The following is a 19,607-nucleotide window of genomic DNA, read 5'->3' on the forward strand; positions in this document are numbered from 1 at the left end:
AGCAGCAGGAGAGAGGTGGTCGAGGTTGTCGGAGCCTGCCTCTGACAGATAGATGGTCCCCTTCTCACCACCGCAGCATCGTCATGGTGAGAAGGAGAGTAGGGGAGCCAAAACGCAGGTGGGGAGGCGGGGAGCAGGGGGAGGGCAAGAGGGAGGAAGGAAGAGTCTGCGCGAGACAGAGACAACGAAGGGAAGGGGAGAGCTGGAGAAATGACACAAAAGCAAGAGATGGGAATCACAGCGAGGTCAGCTCAAGAGAGAAAGATGTAGATCTGTAGAACGAGACAGAGGGAGGAGAGCCAGAGCCAGAGAGAGCAGTGCAGAAGCAGAAGGAGGGAAGGGGGGACAGGAGCTGTCACAGCGCCCCACCCACTGAAAGCCCCTGGTGAGAGGCGCCTCCAGGGCAGAATGCAGGGGCCCGAGGGGCAAACACAGGAGAGCACCCAGACCAGCTCCACTCCCTCATGGGGCCTCACTGTCAGCTGCTCCGGGGCACAGGGTGTTCAATGGAAGCAGCCAGTCTCCCTTCACACAGCAATTTTGTCCCGTCTCTCCCGGGCCCGGGCCTTGGAGTCCATGACGGCAGGGCTATTCCCTTCCCTGTCCTTCTCCTCTGGCCCAGGAGGTGGGACAGCGGTGGGGAGGGGTGGGCGCAGCCTGGGGAGAAACTGGCTTCTCTGGCTCAGAGGAGCCCCCCAGGGGAGACCCTTGACTGGGGTAGAGGTGTGAGAAGCCACTAGGTGTGAAATGGAGAGGACTGTCGGGTTGTCAATAACAGAGACCTCGCCTAGATGGGAAGTGGAAAAAAAGTGTCGTCCTGGCTTTCAGTGTACCTAAGATGCATCAGTAACAAACACCAACACTTACTGAGCCCCTCATTATGTGCCAGGCATTGGGCTAAGTATTTTGCATAGGCTGCATACTTACCAGCTAATAAAGTCTATAGTTTTATTAAGCCCACTGCGCAGATAAGTCATGTCCCCTGATCCCAGCGGCTTATGCCAGTCAGGCCAGAGTTTCCTGTTTCACATTGATGTGCACAGACTTACTCCTGTACAGTAATATTCACCGGGCATCAGTTCGTGTGAGGCCATGCTAGGAGCTGGTTGGTAGGAAAGTGTGGTGGTACGTGGTGACAGGGCGGGCAGAAGGAAAAGATGACGGGTGGAGGCAGGGACAGGAGTGTCGCCCCCATGGAGCCTGGAGTCGGCTGGGGGAGAGAATGCATGTGCATCACTAGCTCTTGTCATTGCAAGGGCAGAGGACGAAGCCTGCAACAGTAGGCTGTGAAGGTCCAGAAGAGCACGAGATTCTTTCTGAGTGGGAGGAACCGGGCCGGCACACGGCATGAGCTTCTGAGCCAGGCCCTGAGGCATGAGTTCAAAATATGAGATTGTTAAGTGCAGAAAAGAAGTGACCTCCGGGTGCATGGGGTTGCCCTAGCAAAGGCACGGAGGCCTCAGAGGCAAGTGCCAGTCTGGAGTCTCGGGCCTTCTTCACATTGGGAGGCCCTCTGATCATGTGGGGGAGCAGTCAGAGACGAGGCTAGACAGGTGGGTTGACGGTGGGCTGAGGGAGGGTTAAGTGCGGAGTGCAGTGGGCAGTGACTGAAGACGTCTGAACAGAAAACGAGAGGCAGCTCGGCCCCCTGCACTGCCCTGTGAATGCACGAATGGCCACGTTCAATGCTTCTTTGACTTAACAAATACTCATCATGTACCCACTGTGTGCCTGGCCCTGTCTAGACAGATGGGCATACCGGAGAACAAAGCAGGCCTTTGTTCCCGGCCTCATGGAGCTCTCATTCTTGCAGGGACACATGCATTTTATGCCTTAGTGATGGGCCTCGGTCCATGTGGGCAGGACTCTTAGGATTCAGACACAGACGGGAATCAACCCGCTAGGAGGCCCCAAGGCTGCCATGTACAGGCACCTGGTCTTGGGTGGCCGAGGGCAATACAAGGGCATCTGGAACCCGTGATGAGAAAAGTCACAGATGGGAGGGGCCATATACAGCCGGGACTTTCTCGGTTGCAATTAACCAATTAAACTGGCTTCGGCAGTAAAAAGTGATTTACAGGCTCATGTGGCCAGACTCCTGAAAAGCCAGGGTTGGGAGCCGGCCTCATGAATAATGAGAATTGGGGATATTAATGCCACCCATCCCTCAATCTCCATTTACGTTTCTCTGTGGGTGTTGTGTCATTTCCTCAAATTGGCTGTTGTTGAGAATTTGGCATCAGCCCCTACAGCTTCATATCCTGACAGTTCAATAGCCAGACGGGAAAGTTGGCTTCCTCTGCACAGCTCCACTTTGCAACTCCTAGGGAAGAACTCTAGTTGGCCTGGTCTGGGTCATACGCCCGCCCCTTGGGCCAGTCTGATAGCCAAAGAGGTGAGGTTCCATGATGTACCCAGTCTGGGTGACTTGTCCCCCTTCACAGCTGTTAGAGACAGAAGAGGGAACAAAAATCATAGATATCCACTACTAGTATTGTGACAACTTAAAACCCACTTTACTTAATGGACAATTATGCTGAGGGGTGCCCCCAGCATCTCTCCAAAATGCATAATACAAGGTCACTCCTACTCAATTAGTCTGGGACATAAATAGTACTCTCCCCACTCCACCTCCACAAATTACAGTGATAGCACTGAACCATTTAGGGAAAGAGAAAACACAATATGAACGAGCTTTCCTGGAGGAAAGTAAAGCGGACCATTTTAAAGATGCAGTGAGAGGAGTGTGGGGGGAGTGGGTCATTCGAAATAAAACCAGGTACCAGCAAGTTCCAGGGCTCGCCCGAGCTGCCTTAGCAGACTCCTGCCTGTGATGGCGGAGCATCAGCACGGGCCTGCCATGCCTCTCCCGCCAGCTGCCACCCCCACCTCCCAGCAGGATTGGGAAACTTGGTCAGGAACAGTGCCTTCAGCTAGAGGCTCCTCATTAGCCGAGAAGGCTAGCCCTGCAGGAAATCCTGAGCTGAGGAACAAGAACAATTTGAAAGGATGCAGGAGGCATTAAGCCAGAATGGTTCTCCGGGGGGGTGGCGGGGCTAAGTGGAAACTCAGGCAAAGAAAACCAAAGGGGGACCAAGTGGGGCCATCATTCAGGAAAGAAAAAGAATGCTTGCCTTCGGTGGGGAGGGCGGGATCTTCACTAGGAAGGAGAAATCAAAAGCAAAATAAAGAGCCATTTTAGCAAAAATCAATGTTTTAAAAACACACATTCACACTTCCAGAGAGAAGTTCTAGAAACTTAGGCTAGAGACACAGCTTGCCCTGACGTAAAGGCTACTGGACTAGTAGCAGAAGTCAAGGGTCTCGTCTCGCTGGCACCAGTGAGGCACTGACTTTATGTCCCCGTTGGTGAAGTGAGCTTATACAGTCTCTGCCTTGCCTACGACACACTGGCCCATGTGGGTCCAACGGAGATGATGGACGGGGAAGCGGTTTTCAAAATATTAAGCAACTCTATTATAATTAATTAGGCTAGGTGAACAATTAGAAAATGACAGTCAGAAATTGGGTCACCATAACCCTGGGAGGGAGGAGGCAGGGAAGGAGGCCTTTTAAGATTCAGGACTCAGGTGAGCTGCCGTCCTGCTAAAGGACATAAATGGAAGCAACAGATTCTCTGTTTTTAAAAAAGGCACATGTGATTGCTAAGCACCTACTATATTCTCGATCCCTTGTAAGATGTCAAGAATAATGCAGAAGAAGCACGAGATACCTCTCCTGAGGCTTACTGTCAAATAAGATGGACACCAACTCCTAGCATAAGTTGATAAAAGCCAAGCTAGGGTGTTGATAATAAAGGTTCAGGAGAGTAGGTATCTGTGGGCTGGTGGGCCAGGAAGGGGTACCCCTACAGTTGATCTTGAGGCAGAATGGGGATAGGTAGGCAGAGAGAAGGGGAGGGAACGTGAGGGACATAAAGTGCAGGTCAGGAAGCCCCTGGTGATGGTATGTGTGTGTGTGGCATGGTTGGAGGGCGTGTCGGTGTGAGGGGAATGGTGTAGAAGATGGGAATGCTGGACAGTCATTCTGGAAAGGGCATCATGCCCAGTTGCACAAAGCCTTGACTTCAGATGAAGGAACTGATCGTAAAGGAAAGGGAACCCATCAGAGACACTGGATCGAAGGAACTGGCTTAACCAAGTGGTGCTTTAGGAATTCAGGAGCAGTTGTTGAATCAACAGGAGAGGGTAAGACTGGCGGCAAAATACTCAAAGAAGAGTTGCTCAGGAAGGTGGGGGCAATGGCCCGATGGGTGCAGAGGGAATGAAGAATGACACGGGAAGAGAAGGCAGGACTTAGTACCTATCTGCTCGCAGAGCACGAGGTTGTTGTAAAGATGCCATGATCGCCTTGATCCTAAAGAACTGGGTTTGTTACCACGAGATGTAAGCATGTCCTGTGTCCTGTACCTGGCAGGATTGGGGGCAAAGAACTCTTCCTAGGAAAGTGACATTTTCGTGAAGTCTTAAAGGTTATGTGCACCTGCTGTCGGAGAGCATCCAAGGAGAGGAAACAGCATGGGCCAAGGCAAAGGCAAGGAAGGGTGGGAAGGAGAAGCCCCCTATCGTGGGACGTCCCTGAACACATGAAAAGTGGAAGAAGGCTAGAGGAGAAGGAGGCAGGAGCCAGGTCACAGAGGAACTTCAGGACTTTAGGCACCAGCACTGGGGAGCTTGGAAGGCCTTATTATAGCAAGGGAGAGACATCATCAGGATCTCTTATGGTTGTTTGTACAAATATAGGGAGTTGAAAAGTATAGATAACCACAAAATGAATTGTTATGTGATTCTGAAAGCATTCTCTGATTACACTGAACGGAGGAGATTGTATTAGTCCCTTACTACTCACGTGTCTCTGCCTTTATTTTTATATGTACCACCTTTCAGCATAATAATATGTTACTGTTATTAAAAAAAGTGGGGGTGCATAAATCCTTTAGATATTTAGAGCATCGAGTTTGCAGTAAAGTTCCCATCTTTACATCACTTACTGTTTTGTGCCACAAACTCAGCCTCGTCTGATACATGTCTAGATATTAAAATTGGGGTCTCTGCTTGCTGTCTTTGTTTTGCTTTGGTTTGCTGCTTTGCCTTTGCCCACCTTGTATTTTCAACTTTACAGTCCCTTTGTTTTAATTGTTTCCTTATTACACAGCATGTGATTGGGGTTTTTTTTATTTGTAATTTAAACTGAGAATCTATTTCCTTTAATTGATACATTTTAGTTTTATCAATTTTATTATGATAAGTACGTTTGGAATTAGTCTTAATATCATGTGCTTTCCGCTTTTATTTCACTTTATGGTCTTTGTTTTGTTCTGTTTTTTAATTTAGTATATGTGGGTTTGTAATGATACTTTAGAAAGTTTTATTTTTTATTTTTAAGTGATTTTCTTTATAGTTTCTAATATAAATATATTGCACTGATCCTCTATATCCTTAGATGTGGCTCCGCGAGATGATGACATCTTCATACTTAACCTTTTCCTGCCTCTCCTTTTCCTATCCTACCCAATTTTAGTTGATACTGCTGCGGCTGATGATGGTGATATCTCTGTTCATCTTAATTTTATAATTTTTAATATATATTTCTTTCTACAGCTTTTTTCATTGGCCCTACCTGGTCATTTTAACCCTGGCTATCTCCCACCTTCTCTCTTTCCTCCCCTCCTGAATTGTGTTAGTTTTACTGGTTTTCATGTTGTTACAGTTTATTAGAATTCATCATTTTCTAGAACCACAATTGCCACATTCTTTTTTATCTTCATGCTAAGCTAAATGGTTAAAAACCCAGCACCAGACTTTCTCCCACCGTTTCTGTATTCCCCACTGGTTGGTTGACATCACAGTTTATTCCAGATAGAGTCCTGGTGACCGTATTTTCTGGGTTATAGCAACATTTGTACTTTAACAAAAGCTCGAATATAACATTTTTTTTAATGTTTTAAATTTAATTCTTAATGAGGTTTTTGTAAGCATGGTTCCACTGTCTCCTAGAATGAGATATTGCTGTGGAAAACTCTGAAACCAACCTAATTCTTTTCCCCTTAGAAAAGACCTTATGGGGACACGCCTGGGTGGCTCAGTTGGTTGGACGACTGCCTTCAGCTCAGGTCATGATCCCGGGTCCCGCATCGGGCTCCCAGCTCCACGGGGAGTCTGCTTCTCCCTCTGACCTTCTCCTTGCTCATGCTCTCTTCTCACGGTCTCCTCTCTCAAATAAATAAAAATAAAATCTTTAAAAAAAAAAAAAAGAAAAGAAAAGACCTTATGGTTCTGGTTTGGGTTTATATTGTTTGTTTTGGGTTTTTTTGGTTTGTTTGTTTTGATGGTAAAGAGTCTTTCTTTACGTTTTGGGCTATTGGCTCTGTATCTGTATTTTCTCAGACAGTTTATGTTTAGTTTTGGTTTGGTTTGGCTTTCCTTTATATGTAGACTTAAATATCTTATTTCTGGAAAATACGTTGTGATTACATTTCTCCAAATACAATTTCTATTCTATTTTTTTCAGTACTCTTTATCAAATACTGCTTGGTCTAATTATGCATATATATATATAGGTCTATTTGATCTGTTTCATCTTCCACAGCTACCATGTTCTTTTTCTAATCCTTTTCAACTATTCATTTCCATTTTGCTCACTTCAGCATTCCTGTTCTTAACCCCACTTTTCTGAGCATTGTCTGTTTACCTTTTTGTTGCCTCTGATGGCATCTTAATCTCCTCCACTTCCTTCCTAAACTCTGCTAGCTCATTTTTTGTCTCTTTCAGTTGTCTTGACATTTCTTCCTTGAGTTCTTATTTTATATAATTGATCTTTCTTCATTAAGGCTCGTTGTCTTGTCTGTGCTTATTTGCTTGGCCAGTTCCTTTAGCTTTGAGACAACACAATTTCTTCGTTTTCTCTAATCATTACCTTCTTTTCTTGCAGTATCTTCGTAGAGCTCTTCAGGTGGTTTCCTTCCTTTTTTCATAAGTAACGCAAGGCTTGAACTCAAAACCTGGAGACTGAAACCTGAGCTGAGGTTAAGAGTCAGATGCTTAACTGACCTAGCCCCTCAGGCGCCTCCTGATAGTTTCTTTTCTATTCTGACTTACACTTGATGGAGAGAAGCTCTTTCTTAACCAACTATTTTGCAGAAAGTTTATGGGGCAGGATCCAGGCCATGAGAACATCCAGCAGAGCGTCTCTTTCATTTACAAGACTGCACTTTATGACACACAGGGTTGTGTGTATCCATATATAGACATGTTGATTTAACCTTCACTTCAATCCAGAAGAAAGAAGAGATTGGCAGATGCAAGACTGATGAGTACTGAAACTGTCCTCTCCAGTCTGCCTCCCCAACAGACTGTTTCCTGCAGAGACAGCACCCCTAAGTGTTTTCTTGTTTATACCATATTCCCTGCTTCTTGATGGAACCAAACAGGGTCCGGGGATGCTCTCACAGACAGCTGATTCACCATAGACCAGTTGTTTGTCAAAAGATGGTGTCGGTTCGGGCGCCTGGGTGGCTCAGTGGGTTAAGCCGCTGCCTTCGGCTCAGGTCATGATCTCAGGGTCCTGGGATCGAGTTCCGCATCGGGCTCTCTGCTCAGCGGAGAGCCTGCTTCTCTTCCTCTCTCTCTGCCTGCCTCTCTGCCCACTTGTGATCTCTCTCTGTCAAATAAATAAATAAAATCTTTAAAAAAAAAAAAAAGATGGTGTCGGTTCTGTCCTCTTTGATAAGCTCCGTGCTCTGCAAACCTTGCTTGCGGTCTTCGGCGGCAGACAGCCTTCAGCATCTACTCACTCCTGGTCAGAATTTTATTGTATATGACAGCTTTTCCCTCAACAAAGGTGAAATGTGCATTTCTGCTTTTTCCTTATTGTTCTGGGATAGATATATAGAGAATTGGGCAAGGCTTTCTTAACACTGCTATCTTAAAAGTAGAAGTCCCATCTAAAAGGCTGTAAACCCCTGTCTTGCTCCTTCTGAATCTCCAGCAGCTAATACCATATCTGGAAAAGAGAAGAGGCTCAATGAATACTTCTTAGGTGACATGAATAAATGAAAGAATGAACAGTTATCAAATATAATAGTTGAGACGTACTTGCCTTTAACACCTCTCTTCCAAAGAACTTCTGGAAAGAGTCTACTGGTTCCTCCTTGCTACAGCATAACAAGGCATGTTTCCCAGGGCATTTCTTATGGTTTAAAGATCTGCCATATTTCTCCCATCTTTCACTATCTTGTCTGAGCATCCTGCTTTCGCTCACTATTGGAACAAAGAGTACCTGGTACACATGAATTCTGTAGGAACACTTTGTATAGTGGGGGTTTTCTTTCAGTTTTGTATCTAGCCTATTTTTATGGATACATTTTGCAAGTGTTTCTCCTTGGCTTACTTCTGAAATTGAAAAAGCTCTATATCTTCTTTACCATAAATCATCAGAAAATAAAGGCAGAATGATGTCATTCTGTACCCTGTTTTAATAAGGAATGGAGATAATTGTTCACATTTCCCCGAGCCCCCCAGGGTCCCATAGTGGTCTGGACTCCATCCAGATACAGCCAGAGAGGAAGGATCCTTAGAGAAATGGAACACTGCAAGATGCAGACACTCTTTTCAGCCCTTATGAATTCCATGGGGGTCTTTAGCATACATGTGATCCAAGAAAAGATCAGGCTGGCTGTCAGAAAAGATATCGAGTCCAGCTTTCTCTCTGGTCTCCCTTTCAAAGAGAAGAGCCTTTAACTCAAGGAATCTACTTCTTAAGTCCCCTGAGAACAAGATGTATGTCTCAGAGTAGTCTTATGCCTTCTATATAGGATATAATAGGCATTTGGGAAATATATGCGTTAATTTCTTATTGTCCTTGGGATTACAGGTAAAACCAAAAGATGTCCTCCTTGCTCAAAAATGTCCAGTGCCTAATCTGACAAAATTCCTCATTCCTTTAAGAGATATTCAATGGATGTTTTCCTTTCTTATCTTCCTTTGTCTTGAGTCACCTAAATTCCTCCAAATTGCTTGTGCTCTGCACCCTTCTCATTTCTGAGCTAACTGTAGTTGGTTGCCTGTAACTGCCATGTCGAAAGGCACGGAATCCAGAATTACGTTGACTGCCCATGGACTATCCATGCCAGCCTACAAGGTTAAGATTGATAGGACAACAGAAAAAGGAGAGCCTGGGAGATACACACCCATAGTCCTTATTATAAGTATTACAAACAAAAGCACAATGACCAGCCATGTATTCCCACAACCAGGTATATCAATGCTCTTCCTTCCAGATGTCCAGTGCTATTACCCCTATAGCTCACATAACCAAGGCAGAACTCCCACTTACCTGCCTGTACAGCTATGTCCACCCCAACCTTACTGCTGCCCTGGGGGCCTTGATGGGTTTCCAGTAGAGGCCTCAAGCATCCTGCTTTGTCAGGAACAGTACAGCATTTATATCTGGTGTCCTGGCAAATTAAGCATTTGTCCCAATCAAAAGTGATTTTTGTATGACAAGTTATATGCCCTCTCTAGATTAATTTAATACCTAATTTTCAAAAGGCAGCATGAGTCAGAATGCCTCTGGTTATGAGAAAAGTCTTTCTCTTTTTCCCGCCTTTGTAGAAGAACATTAGGATTCACCAGAAGAACGACCTGGGGTTGGTGATTGGGGAAAAGTTGACACAGCAGGGTGTCAACTGCAGGGTGTCCAGAGAGGCTCAGAGAAATATTATATGTGAGGCTTGAGGGAAGAAACCTAGCCCAGAGATTAGGAGGGAGGGGCAGGACTCCAAGCTCAGGGGAGATATTTTGGGATAATACAGTCCCCAGGTCAGAAAAAAGGGCATTTATGGACAATAGGCATTTTCTGTGTCCTCTTTCCTCCCTCTTTGTGCCTGCACAGTTTGACCAATAATGCACCAGTGATTTCTCTCTGTTATTTCATTTATGGCAATAACTTCAGGTCCTGTGTCTGGTCATAATGGTGATCTATGTATGCCATCTACAGTGGGCATGGATAATGAATCCTATTTTATTTCTTAATTAAGAATTTGAAAGTACCGCAAATTACTGCAATTAACATGGATTTTCTTCCTCATTTATTTACTTATTTAGATGCCTGAAATTGCACCCTTAGCTTAAACCAACCACAGGGTTCAGAGCCTGTTAAAATATATAGCATTCATTAAAATATTTATTCTTCCCCAACAGTGAAGTTGCAATTTGGAAATGGTGGCCATAGCTGTGTATGCAAAATTCTTCCCCCCTCAAAATAAATTATATCCATCTCTATCTATATAAATACATATATATATACATATATATGTATATGTACATAATTCATCCAGCTAATTTAGAAAGTTGAATTTACTGACAGTCCTTCCTCTGACTGAAATAAACAAAGATTTTCAGAAAAGCTCATTATTATTTTAGCTTCAACCAGTGCTGTTGTTTTCTTTCAAAGTTCTTAGGGATTTGAGCATCATCGTATTTTCAGAAGTTCAGGGCTCGCTGAAAGATAGGAAAAACAATTTGAGGGTGGTTGAATTCATCTGACTGACTTCAAAACAAGAGTGCTCTCAATAAACTGTTCAGCATCATATTATCTAGTCAAGCTCAGTCATCATTCTTGGGTTTTTGGGATTTGGTTTTAGTTTTGTTTCTGACTGGTTTGCATAGAGACACACTCAAGAGAGAGTGGTTGACATCAACCAAAAATAGGCCTCAGAAATGTAAGCCAGTAGCCACTCCAGACCACAGCCCGTAGGAATGCAAACGGGTACAATCCTACCAGAAAGCAACTGGGAAATAACATCTCAGAAGCTTCGAAAGAGGAAATCCCTTAGAAATCCAGCTATTCCACTTCAAGGAAATTATCCTTAGGAAAGACTGAAGGGTGTGTACCAAGATGTAGCTATAATGACATGCATTATTGCCCTGTTTATAATAGCAAAATAAATAAAATAACCAATGTACTGCAGTAAAAGATTGAGTAAACCTTACATTGGAATACTAAACAACTCTTAAAAACTGTGTGGTTTGTATTAGTTATCCATGGCTGCATTACCCCAAAATTTAGCAGCTTAAAACAACAAACATATTATCTCCCAGTGTCCGTGGGCAATGGCTGAACTGGGTCCTCTGAATCAGAACGTCTCACAAGCATGCAGTGAAGTGTTTGAACCATCTCATGGTTCTTACTTGGCTTAACTTGGCGAAGATCCACTTCCAGGTTCACTCAAGTGGGTGTTGGCAGGATTCAGGTCCCCTAAGCCTGCTGGTTGGAGATCTCCCTCCGTTCCACTGCCCTCCTTTCTGTAGAATAGCTCACAACAAAGCAGTTGGTTCCATCACCATAAACAAGCTAGAGAACAGGAGCAGGTGAGCAAGACAGCAGCCAGAGTGATTTTGTGACCTAATCTCAGACTGACATCCCATCATTCTTGCCACTTTCGGTGGGTTAGAAGTAAATCAGTCCCACCCGTGCTCCAAGGGGTGCATTCCATGATGGTGAGGATGCAAGAAAACAGAGGTCACTGGGAACCTTCTTAGAAGCTACGTATCACACTGCTGACATGTATCTAGTGGCAAAAGAAAATTCATGATGACTTATTCAATGAAAGAAGAGCAGGTCACCAAACAGCATATGCAGTATGATCTCAGTTCTATAAATGAAAAAGAACAGAAAAAATATATATCCGTATATACATAAGTACTCATGAAACAGTCTATAAATGTTCCATGGGTTAACTAGTGATTATATCTGGATGACAGATGAGTTTTATGTCTTATTTCCCAATATGTTATTTTCTGTTTTTCCTAAATGAACATATATTGCTTGTAAGTTTGAAAATAACACGTGTTATTATTTAAAAAGCAAAGCAATTTAAATCCTCTAAAATTCTTGTTTCTAACCTCCACTGTCCATCTTTACAGGATTGTTTCTTACTTACTACTTGAAGACACCAAAATAGAAGTTCACAAGACTCCTCGTAGACCCCATTGATCCCACTGTCAAGGAAATTGTGAGTATGTTCTAGAACTATAGAAAGTTCTAGAACTTTCTATATTTATGTCTTCTGAAACAAATGTTATCACCAATAATGCTACCATGGAAAAAACTAAAATTATTTTTTCCCCTCTGAGGTCACTAGGACCACATGGGAACTACCTGGGAGAGCTGGGTCCTATGAAGATCTTCCCCTGGAGCCAGTGTCTTCCCAGCTCATGGCTGCTTTCAGAAGCTATGATAATCACATGGTGTCTGTCTTTTCTGAAAAATTCCGACAGGGTAGGTTCTATTTATGTGTCAAAAATAGATCAACCAGATCTGACACTGCTGAACATATTTGCAAGTTTGTAAAAGGAAAGGGGATGGATGAATGAGAAGATAGAATCATGAATAATCCCCCACACTTCATTAGTTTCCCTGTCTCATGCCACCAGGGGGGCCTGAGATGGGATGCCACTGGTTCTGGGTTGGAAGGACTTCTCCAGCAATGTAAATGTTATCTTAAGATCACTTGCTGATAAAAACTATTATTTTGCCAAACATGGGCTTATTAGTTGTTTGATAAGGCCACTGTTTCTCTATACCTATACAGAGCACAAAGAAAGCTGCTTAGGATGGGTGAGCTGGTATCCATGGAGAAGGAAGGCAGTAGTTTTTTAAATGGCAGGGAATTAGGACCAGGTCTGAAATACTGGTGGATCTCTTCTCATTGGATCTACCGTACAATAGCTGGTGTAACATATAACCTCAAGTCTCAGTGGTTTAACACAAGAGATCACTTTCTCTTATGTAAAGGCCCAAATGGGTGTTTGTCAGAGTGGTGATTCAGAAACCTAGGTGCCTTCTGTCTTGTGGCATCACCATCTTCTAGGGCTTTTGAGGTGTATGCTAGATCTTCTACATCTACCTGTTGGACGGGGAAGAAGACAGTAAATATGGCACACCCCCTTCCTACCCTCTTTGGCCTTCAATTGACACACATTACATCCCATGGATGAGTGCTAGTCACATGGCCTTACCTTGATTAAAAAAAAAAATACCTTGAGTTAGTCCTTGATTGGCAGTCACTTCCCAACAAATCCACTCTGTGGTAGGGAAACACACATCATGGGCTCTGTCAGGAAAAATCATAGCGTTAGAAAGTTCCTGCTGAGAAAATTCTTAGTGGACATTTCTATATCAATCATAGAGCAGGGATCAGCTGACTCATCAATGACTTTGAATAGTGAACCATTCTGCTACATGTGAAGGAACTTCTAAAACCAACTGTAACTCCTTCTCCGGATTAGGGCAACAAGTCCCTGGTAACAAACAAGGTTTTAAAGGTTCAAGGTTGTTCTACACAAAAAGTGCTAAGTATGCCTGCCACTACTGGAACTTGCAGAAAATGCTGCGTTCTCATGATATCAGCTTTAAAACTACTTCTGGGGCATCTGGGTGGCTCAGTCGGTTAAGTGTCTGCCTTCGGCTCAAGTTTTGTGATTCCAGTGTCCTGGGATCCAGTTCTGCATTGGACTCCCTGCTTCGAAGGGAGCCTGCTTCTCTCTCTCTCTCTCCCCCACTCTGTCTTTCATGAATAAATAATTAAATCTTTAAAAAATAAATAAATAAAAACACTTCTGTCTGTTCACCTGTCTCTCTCTCTCTCTATCTCAGTCTTAGCCTCTTGTTGTGTCAAATGATAGTAACTAGTTCTACCTCTTAGGGTTGTTATAAAGCCCCAAGGAACTAATTTGAGAAGGGGCATGGTACACACTGTCCCAACACTAGGGACTTTCCCAGCAAGTATCCACATGTGATGAATAATCTCCAAAGTGCCTTACCAGCACTACCACAATTGCTGATTCTAATAATATCCTTGTTACTGTTAAGCTACAATTACAATGATTAGCACTACCGCCAATAATAAAACCATAACATCTCTTCTCAACAATTCTTTACATTTGGGTATTTAACTCTCATGACAACCTTATAAAGTGGGAAGGACACTCACTCTTATCACACCTATGTCATAGCTAGAGAACTGAGCCTCATGGAGCCTAGGTGATAATGACCGAGGTCACATTATAGCCCAGCTGGAGTCACCACTTGACTCTCAAACCCAAGTCAAAATGCTACTACTGCGCCAGATGTAAAATGGGAACTTGCTGGAAACAATGGCATCACTGCAGAGATCTCATCTTACCCCCTTATTGTCCAGATGACTTGTGGATGCCTTTGAGGGCTGATCCTTTTTCTGCTACTGGCCTCAGGTTGTCCTCTCTCCTTCCAGGTTAGTCAGGCTAATTGGACCTGGGTCATGGAGTGGGGGGAGAAGCAAGTAGTAACGGTGTTGGTGATGTCATTTTACAGAGGCCATAACACACGGCGCTCTTGGAAACTGTTCCAAGGAACATGAGCAAGATCCCAGGAAGGTGGGAAAGAGGGCACTTTGCCTCCTCTCTGGTTTGTATGTGGACATCACTGGCCAGTACCACCAACCCTAGTGAGGTGGGTGACAGATTAGAATCCACTTCTGGTTTCTTAGGGTTTTCTTTCTCTTTCATTCAGTTATTTAGGACTTTTCCCAGCCAATGTTAATGATTCATTCTTAAATGACTTTATTCTTTCTATTGGAAGAGAGAAAAAAAAATGATTACCGGTAGCCTTAGGTTTGCAGTCTAAGCTCTCCTGAGACAGTGTTTGACCCTGAGTAGGGGAACTCCAACTGCCAGGGGCGATGAGCTATAGCAGACATGGATCTCCATGTAGAGTGCAACCCCCAGACCCAGACCTGCTGCTCACAGCTGTGACAACTTGAGGGTCATTTAGACGCTGTAGGTCAGGATTGCCGCATCTGTTAAATCAGGTGGATGATGTCCCCCAACACACACCTCCCCCACTTTCTTACGGAAATACTGAGACCTGGGGGCTTGAACAAGTAAATAGACAGAAAGTGCTTTGAAAAGCATAATGTGCTGAATAAATGTAGCAAGAGTCATCATTATCACTGTGCTATTGCCATTACTGTTTTGTGGTCAGCTCAGCTTTTCTTAACGCAGAGCAGTTAATGAAGTGGCAACTGTATTGGTTTCCCACTAGGAGGGTGAAGGGGCCAAATGAGGCTCTATTTTTATCCCATTTTAGTATCCAGGTTGTTTTTTTTTTTTTCCACAACAGCTATGTCTAGTGGGTTTATCAGTATTTTAATTACAGTGCCACGTCATTATGCTTATTCCTAACAAAAACCAGGCTAAGGGCATTTTTTTTAATCCTAAAAATGGTGGATTTCCCTAAAGAAGCCCTAACTTTCTCCAGCAACCAGAACACTGCTACCTTCGATCCCACCTCTAAGCCTGATACCTACAACTTTAATGAATTATTTTCAGCATAACTGAAAAATTTTTTTAGTTGTACTTTAAGGTCTACTAGTAGAAAAATGACAAAAATCTATTGGTCATCAGGCTTTGGTTTATAACTTGTTCACAGCTGAGATGCATTTTTCCTGTGGTCATGAGGAGTTATAGGACTAGCAAATTTAGTAACCAACATGAAGACAGACTGGTAGAGCCAGACAAAGGGAAAGAATATCTCCCTCTTCACCCCTGTGCATGGCCATCCTGTGGTTCCTGCAGCATCTCAGGTAGGCTTGCCTTAGTGTTATCATCAAAAAAACAAGCAAACAACTGCCTCGTTAGAAGGAAAAAAACTAAATGTTGCAAATTAGGGAATCTGGCCAGTGAGGGTCATAAAATGTCAAGTAAGAAGCTGTTATGCAAGCATATGGCCCAAAATAACCATTTTATAGATGAGAGAAATAAGATTTACATAGGTGAAGGGCACATCCAAGGTCATATAAGTGTGCAAGTATTACGTTAACCTCTAAGGGGAGTATATTACTTTCCTATGGTTGTTGTAACAAATTACCACATAATCAGTGGCTTAAAGCAACACAAATTTATTATCTCACAGTTCCATAGGTCAGAGACCTTACATGGTCTCACTGGGCTAAACTCAAGGTGTTAGCAGTGCTACATTCTTTTCTGGAGACTCTGGGGAGAATCCACTTCTTTGCCCTGTCCATCTTCCAGAAGCCACCTGCATCCTTGGCTTGTGTTCCCTTCTTTCATCTTCAAAGCCAGAAACATTGCATGTCTCTGATCCTTTTTTTTTCTGTAATCACATCTCTGATCATAGCCAGGAAGGATTCTCTGCCTTTAAGGATTCATGTGATTAGATTGAGTCCACTTGAATAATCCAGAGTAATCTCCCTATCTTGAAGTCAGTAACCTTATTCACATCTTCAGAGACTCTTTTAGCATAGAAGATAACACATTCACATGTTCTGGGGAATTAGGGTGTGGACATTTTTGGGTGGGATTGGGCATTTTTCTGCCCACCACTGGGAGAACGAATTTACAGAGAAAGATGATGGTGAGTTAGTCGGTTGGTTGAGGAAAAACAACAACAACAACAAACTGTGGAAACCTGTTGTTGGCCAGGGACTCCAAGAATCTGACTCAACATAGAGACTTCTTGGAAGTAAGAGTGTGCCCAGGATCAAGCCCTGCAGGGAAAGGGAAGGAGAGAGGAATAGGCAGAGGGAGGAACTGGGTTCTAGGCTGTCCTAAAGCCTCAGCTCACCCCATGGGGATCCCAAGAATGAAATGTCCCTTCACAGTTGTCATGTGGGTCTGGACCTTTAATCTCTTTTCCCTCTGATTGCTGTGACCACATCAAGCAGTCACAGGGTGTTGCCCCAAGGGGGGTTGTGACCACGGGCAAGTCTGCTCTCTACTGAGAGGACAAGTCTCAGCAGCTCAGGGAATGTGTCCTTCATTCATGAAAGAGGCTCTAAGCAGACAATCACAGCCTATACTGGAGAGCTTATGCCTACATTTCATGCCCACATTTGAAAAAAAATAATAGTCATAAAGTCAGCTATGGTCTGTTTCAAATGATACCTAACTGATGGATTTTGCAAAGCGGTTTGTGAGATAAGACAGGGTCTGGAAGGAGAATCAGACTCTTGATGTTGCATGAACATGGAAGCAAGAACAGGCAGGAGTCCCATGGGAAGAAGGGAATGAGGGTGGGTCAGAAATGGTGTGGATCCCAAAGGAAAGGACAGGCAGATTGTGAGTTCTGGGGACTAAGATCCAAACCCAGGTCAAAAGTCCAGGACTCTACCCAGACCACAGTGGAGAAGTAGACATTGCCAAGGGCCATGGGCAGGGGATGGTCATGCTGATAATGGTTTAGGAGGATTGCAGCAACTTGTAGCAGAGACCAGGGGTCAAAACATGACAGTGCAGCATCAGCCATGGAAGTAACTAGGGAACAGATAAGAAGTCCTGTTTCCATAGAACTGAGGAAAAGGCAAGAACCTAATTACCAAGGAAAAGGGTGTTCTGTATGGGATTGAGCAGGTGGACTACAGTCTCATGTCATCTGGCCCATGGATGTCACTTGGAGCAAGATCAAGTCTGATCTCGGCACAGATCAAGTCTGATCTCTGGCCGTCTGAGCAGCAAGGATTAGAAAGATGTCTCCCACCAGTGCTGAGCCCAGTACGTGCACCAGAGTGAGCTCTGTTTGTTTGTCCAGACAAACATCATGGAATCTCAGCCACCTCCACTTCTGTGCACTTCCAGACTGCAAAGTCTAAAGGAAATGGTATTTCAGAAGGGGACTGCCTGCATCTTTAGAAGACTGTGTAGATATGTACTAGGGCTAACCATACTTACAAAGTGGGTTTGTTTCCCCTGCATGCCTTGATTCAAGTGGTGAGAGAAAAGCACTTTGACCTAGCATGCACCATTACCTTCCTAAGTACTTTGTCACATGTAACTATCAGCAAGAGCACTAACAAAAATAGGCCTCCTATTTTACCAGACAATGGACTTTCGTGTCCACATCCATTGCTTCCTTTCTATTTGACAGTACTCCTCGGGGAGGGAATGGTCTTGCCCCTTGTAAAGATGAATAAACAGGGATTCAGAAAGTTGGAGTGGTTCATCTGATGTCACAGGTTAGAGTCTGAAATTGGACCCGGGCCCTCTAAATCCAAGTTGCCTCTACCACATTATCGTAATAAGTCTACCCCAGTGACAGAGCTCTGTGTCTCATAGCCTTGGGAATTTAGGAGAAAGGAGTCATGAAGGTTAGAGAAGGTAGAGAACTGAGGAGAAAATTGTCTGACTCTCGCCTTTTGTCTCAAGCTAGTCCTGAGATTATTGTTTTTGACTCTTTTTTCTTTTTCTTTAAGATTTATTTGATTATTTCGGAGAGGGAGAGAAGAGGGGGGGATAGGGCCGGGGGAGAGGGAGAAAAACAGGCTCCCCATGGAGCATGGAGCCTGACTCAGGGCTTGATCCCAGGGCCTTGAGATCATGACTGGAGCTGAAATCAAGAGTCAGAAGCTCAAGCGACTGAGCCACCCAGGCATCCCTGGTTTTGACTCTTTTTGACTTTACCTCAATCTTTTTAACTCTCCCACATAGTCCTACACCCTTACCTCACTTGTTCCGCTCAGCAGTACTGTGAGGTAGGCAGAACGCTTCTGACAGATGAGGAAGCCAAAGCCCAGAGAGGTCAGACCACTGGCCCAAGAACAGTTGGTGGCAGCATTGGAGCTGGAACCCAGATCTTGGCTATGGGGATGGGATGGGGGAAGGATCTGCTGAGAGACGTAGGAAGGAAGCATTCCATTAAAAGATTTATCAGTATTCATACACATTTCACAGTATACAAAATGGAAGTCAAACCATTATGCCGTATGCTTTAAACATACACACTGATGTAGGTCAATGATATCGCAATAAAACTAGAAAAAATAAACTTAAAAATTCATATGAAAGTAAAAAGAGCCAACAACAGCCAAAAGAGTTTTAAAAAGAATGTAAAAAAGAAGGGCTTACATCACAGCATCAAAACACATGATAAAACCGTGTGACAGAGGTATAAGGGATACAGAGATTAAGGGAATAAACTAGAAAGTTCAGAAAGAGACCCAAACATATGGGGAGCAGTTGACTACAAATAAATAGGCAATGTATAGACTTTTGATAGTGTCACAACATTTGGTTCCCCATACTGAAAAATCAACGTTATAGCTCTATCTCATATACAACATAGCAAAATACTGCAGATAAACTCCACTTGGATTGGAAGCTAAAAGTTCAAACAACAACAACTTTTAAACTATGAGAAGAAAATTCAGAAAGATATTTTTATATCAAACCAGGAAAAGATTTCTTAAGATTCAAAAAAAAAAAAAAAGCACAAAAGAAAAAGATAAATTGGATCACATTAAAATTTAATATTTCTATAAGACCAAAGACACCATGAACAAAGCCAAAAGACAAGTGAACAATTTAAAGGAGGCAGTTGCAATGCATTTGGCCAACAAAGGATTTATATCTAAAATATGTAATAGGAAAAAGACAAGCAACCCAATAGAAAAACAGGCAAAGTATAAAAATAAAAATAGAAATCAAAATGGCCTATACACACATGAAAAGATGCCCTACCTCATTAATTGTCAAGGAAATGCGAAGTCCGGCAAACAGTTACCATTTCACACCTATCGATTTGTCAAAAATTAA

General features: G+C 43.5%; 2 long non-coding RNA genes across 2 annotated transcripts in view; one reads left to right on the forward strand and one right to left on the reverse strand.

Annotated features, from left to right (window-relative positions):
- Positions 1–12,031, forward strand: part of LOC106005747 — a 247,672-nt gene extending 235,641 nt beyond the window's left edge. The window contains exon 3 of the long non-coding RNA XR_001179340.2: positions 11,946–12,031. This is a non-coding gene — a long non-coding RNA (uncharacterized LOC106005747). The remainder of the gene's footprint in view (positions 1–11,945) is intronic.
- A 1,030-nt stretch (positions 12,032–13,061) lies between these two features.
- Positions 13,062–18,676, reverse strand: LOC101676989. The gene is made up of 3 exons (XR_001179339.2): positions 18,518–18,676; positions 14,207–14,313; positions 13,062–13,135 (listed from the first exon to the last, which is right to left on the reverse strand). It is a non-coding gene; the product is annotated as an uncharacterized LOC101676989 (long non-coding RNA).
- Positions 18,677–19,607: the final 931 nt, after the last annotated feature.

Source organism: Mustela putorius, unplaced genomic scaffold (assembly GCF_011764305.1).
Source record: "Mustela putorius furo isolate JIRA1106 unplaced genomic scaffold, ASM1176430v1.1 tig00003858_pilon_pilon_pilon, whole genome shotgun sequence".
In the NCBI taxonomy this organism is placed as follows: domain Eukaryota; kingdom Metazoa; phylum Chordata; class Mammalia; order Carnivora; family Mustelidae; genus Mustela; species Mustela putorius.